Raw genomic sequence first — 9,618 nt, forward strand, 5'->3', positions numbered from 1 at the left:
TGCTACAAAGTCAGACTGAAAGCTGGTTACTAGTGGCATTCCTCAGGGCAGATACTGTTGCCAATACTGCTTAACATTTTTATTAAAAGCTTGGGCGATGGGATGAAATGCAACCTCAGTCTGCTGGCAGATGGCACCAACTTGGGAGCAATGGTTGATACACCAAGGGTAGGGTTGTCCCAGTCAGTGGGATCCTGACAAGCTGGACTTAAGGATCAACAAATCTCACGATGTTCAACAAAGACACACGCTCTTCTACCCATAATGGACTAATCCTGCATACCAGCGTAGGCAAGTGCAGAGGGGCGATCTTAACGCTGTCTTCACCCACCTGGATGAGGATTAAGTCCTGGATGAGGACTTTTCTCAGAGGTACACATGAAGAGAATATGAGGCAACAGAAGCAACTTGCAGCAAGAGAAATTCTTATTGCACATGAGAAAAAGAATTTTCATCATGAGAGTGAATTGAAACTGGAAATGGAACAGGAAGAGGTTGCTCAGAAAGGCTGTGGAACGTCCGTCCTTGGAGCTGTGCAGAACTTGACTGACAAGGCCCTGACCATCGTGTCATAATTTTGAAGTTAGCCCTGCTTGAGCTGGGGATTGGACCAGATTATCTCCCGAGCTTCCTCCCAGCTTGAATATTCATGAGATTAGGTGACAAGTGTACTGAAGGGGAAATGCCCTAGCTATTAAACTTACACCTGATTAATACATAGGTTATATTGTTTTATATTTAGCTATTTTTATAAATTAATACTAATGATGCAGATAATGCAGACATATAAGCCACTTATTTAATTTTCTTAATGCAACCAGATGCTCTCCTAAGACTAGTAATAGAATGCTGATTGCAGAATGTTATTTTGCCTTAACTGAGACATCTGTAAATTAGATGTCTAAGCTCATGGTGTGGTTTAACCCCAGCCCTCGACTGAGCACCACACAGCTGCTCACTCACTCCCCCCACCCCCAGTGGGACGGGGGAAGAATTGTAAGGGTAAAAGTGAGAAAGAAACTCGTGGGTTGAGATAAAACTGGTTTAATAATTAAAAAGAAATAATAATTTTTAAAAATTGTAAGGCAAAGAGGAAAAAAAAAAACAGGGGAACATAAAACCCAAGAAAGACAAGTGATGCAAATGAAAACCATTGCTCACCACCAGCCGACCCATGTCCAGCCAGTCCCTGAGCAGCGGCCCCCCGGCCAACCTTCCCCCAGCTTTATATGCTGAGTATGACGTCATGTGATGTGGAATATCCCTTTGGTCAGTTGGGGTCAGCTGTCCCAGCTGTGTCCCCTCCCAACCTCTTGTGCACCCCCAGCCTGCTCGCTGGTGGGGTGGGGTGAGAAGCAGAAAAGGCCTTGACTCTGTGTAAGCACTGCTCAGCAGTAACTAAAACATCCCTGTGTTATCAACACTGTTTTCAGCACAAATCCAAAACATAGCCCCATATGAACTATTGTGAAGAAAATTAACTCTACCCCAGGCAAAACCAGCACAGCTCATAATGCTGTATTTTTGTCTGTTTTAGAAGGAGGTCTAACAGGAATCCCCAGAAAATGATTCAGCCACAGAGTAAAAGTAGCATAGTGTGACCAGCTGAGACCTGGATGTCTAACACTTACCTACAGTTAAGTGAAGTGATTCTCACTGCGCGTCTATGCAAATGGCTTATTGAAGTCTCCCATGTTACTGAGTGGCACTGAAACGGAAATTAACAAATTTAGCCAAATTAAGACAGACTCCTCATTCTTGATTAAGATTTGTGCACAGTGCTGTACCCCTATCTATCTAAACAGGCATCTACTGTGCTGTTTTTCTTTCTGTGGCAAGACATTTTAAGATTTTCTTCTAGTATCCACCCTGTCAAGTGCAATGAACTACCTTCATCCTGCTTTACATCAAATTCATACTTGACCGTAGCGCATGAAACTTCCCTACTGGATAAAAGATTATTTAGCTGGAATGTTGATATTTAAAAGTGATCAAATTCTTAATAAGCAACTCTCAGGCTTTGCGACAGGAAAAGTCAGTATGTGCACAGATTCGCAAATTCCAGAAGATTTACCTTACCCACAACAGTAGCCAGAGCCAAAAAGACTAATGCTGCCACAGCAGGTATCTGTAGATCTGCCAACTGTTTATCTATCAACATCTTTAGAAAAACTGTGTTCCTTGGCCTCCATCCTTCTACATCTGTTAACAGGCAGGTGTTCCAGTAATGACCTTTTAAATCTTTTGATTATACAAATTACTTAATGAATATGTAAATCGCAGTTTCTTTTTTCTGCTTCTCAGTCTTTCAGTATTTGCTCATATTATTAGATTAGAAGAGAGTCCAAATTTACTGCCTTGTTTTTCCTGAGTGTATAATATTGCTTTTTCAGTTTTCACTTTTCATGGAATACTTGTTACAGATGTAATATCCCTGAGCCTGAAAGAAATAAAGGTAATACCAACATGAGAAATACACAGATTTCTTCTGAAGAGCTCAGAGGTGATATCACAGGGAAAGGTAAGAAAATTTAAAGATAAACCTTCGTCCTCCTGGTGGCTGGTACTCAAGTTGTTCTCAAAGAGCGTTGAAATAATTTTGCATTAGTTGTGCAGCCAGCGTATAGATTTCAGCTCAATTTCTAGTCCAGGTCTACTATAACTGCTGTAACAGATGAAAAAACATTGGCTTTCTGCAACGCAAATAATGACGTCCTTAGGATGCCCGGAGCCAAGTCAGTGCTTTCTCCTTGGGTCTTTGTGGCAAATTTCACAAAAATATAAGAGTTCTAGGTGTTACTTGCTGTTCTCGTTGCAAACTAAGTCTTGCCAAAATGTTAAACCTTTACGTTGCCCTTCTGTTTCGAAGATATAAATAAATAGTATGTTTCTTAAGCTGAGTTATCTTTTGGAAACCTGTAAAACAGATTTGTTTCATCTTATTAATCGAAAGTGCTGTTGAAGTGCTACTGGGGGAGAGGGGTTGGTCTTTGTTTTTTGTCATGGAATAATCTTAGTATTCAGCCAGCCGCGCTATCCAAACTGTACATCTGACAACTTCCCATAATTTTAAGACAGACCCTTTGAGATCTGTTCAGCTTTTTCAAGAAGTAGAACTTGACTTTGATTAATAAAGTTGCTTGAAATATGAACAAGATAACCCCATTCTAAGGCATTCCTTTGAGCAACTTGCATTGGCAGTCACCGTTAATGTACAACTGCCCGAAGAACAAATTTTCTAGTCACAGTTGTACCTGTAAGTGACATGCCTATAGGTCTCCCCTTCATGTATATATATTCAGTATAAATATTACTGAAGAAAGCAATAGCTTTAAACTATTGCAGTAATCTTCTGTGTTTTAACTTTATTTGTGGGGACTTGGTCCCTTTTTTGATGATGATGTTCATTTGCTCTGTTGTCTGGCTGGGAAACAAGCCAGCAGTCCAGCAGTCTTCCATCTATCACAGCTTCAAATTATGAGCTAAAGAAAAACCAGGAGAAGCTCTCAAGCTTCTTCCTTAGCAAATAAATGTCTTCAGGTATGGATCCAAGCACACAGACTTGCCAAGGAAAGGAAAAAAATCCGCCTTGCACCTGCTGTTTACTCCCATGATAGCTGCAACTCACTTTGCATTTAAACTCACATGTGCTGCTGCTGTCAAGCGCTTTGAGGTCTTCTGACTTACGGAAGGAAATCGGAGAGACTGACTGTGATAAAGTCTTTCACCTCACTTGATGAATGCTTAGGGAAGAATACTTGTGATAATGACTGCGAGGTGAAATCACGAGACACCCCAGCTACCTTGTAGTATCATTTGCTGCTCTGCTCCAGTGAACCAGGACCGTTGTACAGTGTCCTGCCGTGTCTGTGCTAGGAGTACCTCTAGAGGTAGCTGCCCATTTCAGACAGAAGAGGCTGGCTTAGTACTTACGTCTTGACAATTAGCTGGTCAAGGGCAGCTTTCAGGAACAGCTGCAAAACTTTCCACAGGCAGCCAGCAGTTCTTCAGTTTCATTAAGCCATTGCAAATAGGCACAGATCTTGCCTAATCTACTTCAGATAAGACTTCTTAGTCCTGGGCTCTGTGTAGCTGTATTGCTGCTTGTCTGAGCATGACCCTAGGCTTGAAAAAGCTCTGTAATTTTAGCTTTAATTTGCTCAGCAATCATTGGGGTTTTTTTCACTGGGTTAGGTTGTTCGGCATAGATGTGTCCTTAGTCTTCTCTAACAGCAGTGGGTCATTTGTCTCTGTCCAGTTCCACATCATGGAAAAGAAAAGCTGCAGAAATTATATGCATCAGTACTGAGGAAACTTGAGCAGTGGAAATTCACTTTCTGCTCTATCTGTGAGCATTTTTTGAAAACAGTATCGTGGTAGGAGTTCTGTTACTATGATTTCCTTACTGCTTATGACTCCAGGAAGTAGAAGCTGTTACTGACCTTTTTCTCCTGTGCCTTTTTTTTTTTTAACCAAAGGACCACCTTCTTTTCAGCAAAATAACTTGGTTCTCAAACACATGACTTTACACTTATTTATTTCATGGTGCTTACATTACTTCAGACTTCACACTACTAAATTATTCCTATATAAAATTCTAGTCCTTTGTTTGATATTGCTGTCAACTTTGTCCCAGTTTCAAATATATGTTCAAATTTCATTAGTCTATGCTTATTTTTTCTACTGTCATTAATGAAAATATTAAATAAGGTGCCGTTCCAAAACATCATTAGTAATTCCTTTTCTGCTTAATCTGTTTTCCTCTTCCGTTCAATTAGTTCCTCCTATCTTACCATGCCTATAATAATCCTTGTCTGGGTTAATAATTTTTTTATATGCTGCAGTAACAGATGCATTGCTGTAAAGCCTTACATTTTAAGTAGGGACATTTTAGCAGTTCTTGCTGGAAAGGTGCGTGAATCCTGTACAGCCATATGCCTGCGTCAAAGGACATATAGGATAGAGCCAGCCCAGCCTCCTTTTGGGTTCTTTGCAACGTGTAATGACTCATGCTTCCTGCCTTTGGGGGCAATTATTAAACACATATAAACTGTTTGTGCTAGCTCAGCTTCCATGTGAATAAAGAATATTGATTTGGCAGGTTTTTTCTTTTGTTTCTTAATGTAACAGTCCTTACCTACCAATTGCCTAAAATGGTACCTGAGTACCAGCTTAATAGCAAGAAATGTCGGCTTCGTGCACTGACCTTTCTGAAATCTTGCCATGACTATTAAAAAAAGGCAGGTATTAGCAACTTTATTTTCTCAGAATAACATCTAAAGGAAAAATACAGCACCTGTAAGAGGCTACGAGTCCAATTAGACCAGTCTAAAAGAGTACTTAAAAAAACCCAAACCAAACCAGAAAAAAAGGTGAAGCTAGTTCCTGCTCTAGGCTATTTAATGACAGCGTGACTGAAGTTCTCCCACCACTCTGCTGAAGGAAAAGCTCTTTTTACTGAGGGAGCTCATTTTACTGATCATAATGGCAAAAGCTCTGTCCTTTCTTACACCGTTCTCTAAGATTGGACACTACTAATACACAGTATAAAGAAAAAAAATTTACTCTCAGTATTTTCCTAGTTCCACACAAAGAGAAGTTCTAAGGCTTGTCCTTTATTTAAAAGCGGTCCTTTATTAAAAGTGACCATCCTTCATGACAAAAAGAGTTACCTTTCTCTCATCCTCTGTCCCCAGATTCCCTCTCATGGACCATTGCTCCTGATCTGCAGGATGGCTGTTTTCACGTGGCTGTCCACCCACTACATGTAAAACACTTGTTTTACAGTGAAAACTGTTTCCTATCAAGTGCCTTAGCCAGTCACCAGGCTTAGCAGATGAATTTGCCCACGTACAAGAGCTGCTAGGGGAATGCGCAGTTTGATGACTACAACAGCCTATCTTCTTCAGATGTTTCAATGCACACTGGATTCCTGCAACAATATTCAAACTCAAGGATAGTAGCAAAACCATCTGAGACTTATACTGCATGGTGTACTATACATCTATGACCCAAGAATCTGATTTTTAAATGAAAAAAAAGTAAAGGTGGGGTTACTAACTTTCAGTGCTTATCTGATTTTTTTTTTTTTACTTTTTCAGATGTCTTCTATTGTCAGAACTTAAAAAGTTAAGGTTATGTTAAGACTGGAAAAGAAGAAATGTAGAACTAGTCCATCTGCAATGAAGCTGAGAACAGTTTGATGCAAGAAAATGAGAGAACTTATCAAGGGATCTGATTACAGCCTCCTGATTCCCTGATCTGATCTACGCTGGAATCGACACCAATATTTGGCTCCTGAGCCATCCACCACAGGTCAGCCAGCCTCTGGGGAATTCTTATCTTCCCAGTTAAGATCATAGAGCCTTAAACTGCCTGAGCAGCACGTAGAGATCAGGGAAATCCAGCTCACGGTTTTTAATTTATCAGTGTATCATGATCCATTGATTGAATGCTTAAAAGCAGACTTGTTTGAATGTGATCTAACATTAGAAAGCACTCTGTGCTATTTGATGAAAGACTCTCCTGTGCAGTTAGCACATGTGAAGAGGTGTGATGCTATTGGCTCTGGAAATACGTTGACTTTGTGGAAAAATCTATATATGGAAACAGTTTCATGTTTTTGAAATTATGGTGAGGGGGAAGAGGAGAATTCTTTTTTCACAAACCTATTGTGAAGACATTCTTCATCCCTTTAGCTCTCAACCTTCCTGTTGCAGTTCCAGTTTAGGACAGCTCTTTTACCTCTAATTTTATGCCACTTTTTCACCATGTTACTCCTTTTTTCATCGGTAATATAGGAGATTTAATGATAGAATACTAAATATCCATCATAAACCTCAAAGCCGGAACCTTGTTCATCTGTCTCATGAATCATCTGGAGAAATTCCCCTTTCACAAGGTGGAACTTCCACTCCTGTCAGTGGATCCTGACAGTGGGGCCCAGGCCAGGCCCAGGATCTAGATAGCTCCTAGTGAACTTGACAACCCCAGGTCTGACTGCCCTCCCTAGTCCTCGCTATGCTACTCCTGTGTGGCTGCTATCGCTCAGCCACCCTCGTCCCATCATTCAATGGGTGGGATGCCGGCATAGTATCTTTGCTTTCCCCCGTTCCCTTTTTTTTATTTTTTACAGGCCAGGGCCTGCCGACCTCATCATAATTTTCTCACACTGAAGAGGCTAGCTGTAGGTTAGGATGGCATAAGGAGATATGAATTTTTCAATAGTAAGATTTTTGCTATAGTGGCCTGCTTTTTGAAAGCTGGTAGTCATTCCTTGGCTTTACCAAGAGCAGTGCATCCACATTTATTAACACTGTCGCATAAGAAAATAATTCTCTATGACTCAACCCACTTAGTTGTATACAGTAGAAGCTCTATTATACAGAGCAGAAAAGTTCATGGAAAATGCTCAGCCTAGGAGGAAGATTCCCTTGAGAAGTCAAGTAAGTGTTTTTGTTTGGTCTTTGATGCTCTATTGGAACACTCTGAACTACAACAGAGAGCAAAGGGAAGGCTTTTTAAAGTAGTGATTCAGAACAGAAAAAGAGCATCCTGTCTCTTCTATCGCTCAATTTTTAATAGTTTCACCAAAACCTATGACTATTCTTAACATCATCTTGTACTTACAAAGACACATAATGTAATTTCAGTGTAGTCCAAACAATATTCCTTTCCCCAGCTGTCATTACCATGAGCTTTCCCTACTTTTTTTTTTTTTTTTCCCCCTGGTCACAGCATATCCCTCAGTAACCTTCCTTTAAAAGAAACACATCATAGGCAATGGTCCAAGCAATCTTGCACTCTGAGATATCAGAATGCCTTGAGACTATGTACTTGATTTCCTTTTTATCTTTTTGCTATTCAAAATAACCCATGTCAATAAGCATTAAGCTATAAAACTGAAGTGAAAATGATCCGAGCTCAGTTGTTCTTCCTCCATTCTGAGTTGCTATCAAATATATTGTTCAATTCTAGATTTTCTCCCAGTATATTTCTCAATGACACTCCAAGTTTATAGTCATACAACAGCTATAGCAAATATTCTAGCCTCTAGGTCACCGCCAGGTTTGCCTCTGTCTGTAACAGTAATAGAGAGGACAACAACATTTTCCAGACAGAACACAGAGGATGAGTGTAACCCAAAAGCATATTATGTCTTCAGCAATAAGCAGCCAAAGAGAGAGACATGCTGGAGAAGAGGTGGAGAGGAGCACAAGTGGCTTCTTGACTGTTTGCTGTCCCGCACTTCTCTCACCACCACAGCAACAGGCTGGAAAATGCAAGCATCCGCACTTCACGCTTTGTGAAACCAGATCCTCCCCAGAATGTAACACAGGAAAGCATGGTTCAAGAATACTAGAGCTGAAAAGTCAGGCACTCAAAAGCCAGGAAGTATCAAAATGAAGATGTGCATGGCTTTAACCTCACCTTTGATTATGTGTCGAGTGACAGGATATCTTTAATTACATTAAGACAAGTTCCTTATTCCACACAAACTGTTCCCTACTCAGTGCTCGGTCTGTATCTGGTCTATGGATGATTCAAAACCCTTGCTGTTGATAACAGCAAATATTCAGTGCTTTTTCTCCACTCATTGTTCAACATATAGCTCTACACTTAATCTGCTGCATGCTATTCACACCCAGCTCTGAGGACAAAACCGTCAACTTCCACAATGGCGTTACTATGGTACTATTCACTGCAGTCCCAGAATTTCACAATGATTCATGTATCTTTCCAACTCCCCGTAGGTTTTCTTATCGCCATTTTACAAACGTACAGTGAGACTAAGTTAAAAACTTTCTATGAATTTTGGGAACTCAGTGTGAGATGTCACATTGTATAGCACTTGTCACCTCAAAGCCCCTGTCTCCAGCTGCAGTTGTGGGTGCTTAGCACCTGAATCAGACTTCAGGTTCCTAAGTCAGACACAGAAAGTGAGGGACACGTAACCAGAGTGCCCCAGAGGCTTTAATCAACTACTGGGCCTATTCTTTCAGAATGACAAAGTGCAGTAATATCATTCATCCTTTAATTTAGCACAAGAGGAGTGGCTATCTCAGGGGATTAGTTATCGATTGTAAAATCCATTCACCAAGTGTCAAATTTTACAGATTAGCAAAGATGAATAAAACCAGATTTTTTAACTGTTTCTGAACTCTCTCCCATTAAAAGCACCCAACTAATTTAAAAATTTGGCTCCCCATTGACATTTCAAATAAATTTTGATCAATGGCAACCAAATCTAATTACTCATTGCACACCTAGGGGTTTCAACCTGGTTTTCGAAGAGCAAGAACCCATTCGCAAAAAACATTTACTAATGTCTAATCATTTAATCTGGATATACCATCTTGCTATGCTCAGACGGCAAGTTTTCAGTGACTTCAAGACAGGCAAGTCACAGTTTAGCCTCTATGTTGATCTGAGATGATGGTGGGCGTTAGCAAGAAATCAAGCCTTTCTCAGTTAAAAGGGGCCAGCTCTAGTGCACGTCAGTGACCTGTGCTTGTTCTCATAGAGGCCATCCCTCTCCCAGTGAAGCCCAGTTCCCTTTCATAGCCTGACACTAGATATAAAGATGTCAGAAGTGGCCTCAGAGTTTGGATTCATCAG

The sequence above is a fragment of the Aptenodytes patagonicus genome, chromosome 2, assembly GCF_965638725.1.
Source record: "Aptenodytes patagonicus chromosome 2, bAptPat1.pri.cur, whole genome shotgun sequence".
NCBI lineage: Eukaryota > Metazoa > Chordata > Aves > Sphenisciformes > Spheniscidae > Aptenodytes > Aptenodytes patagonicus.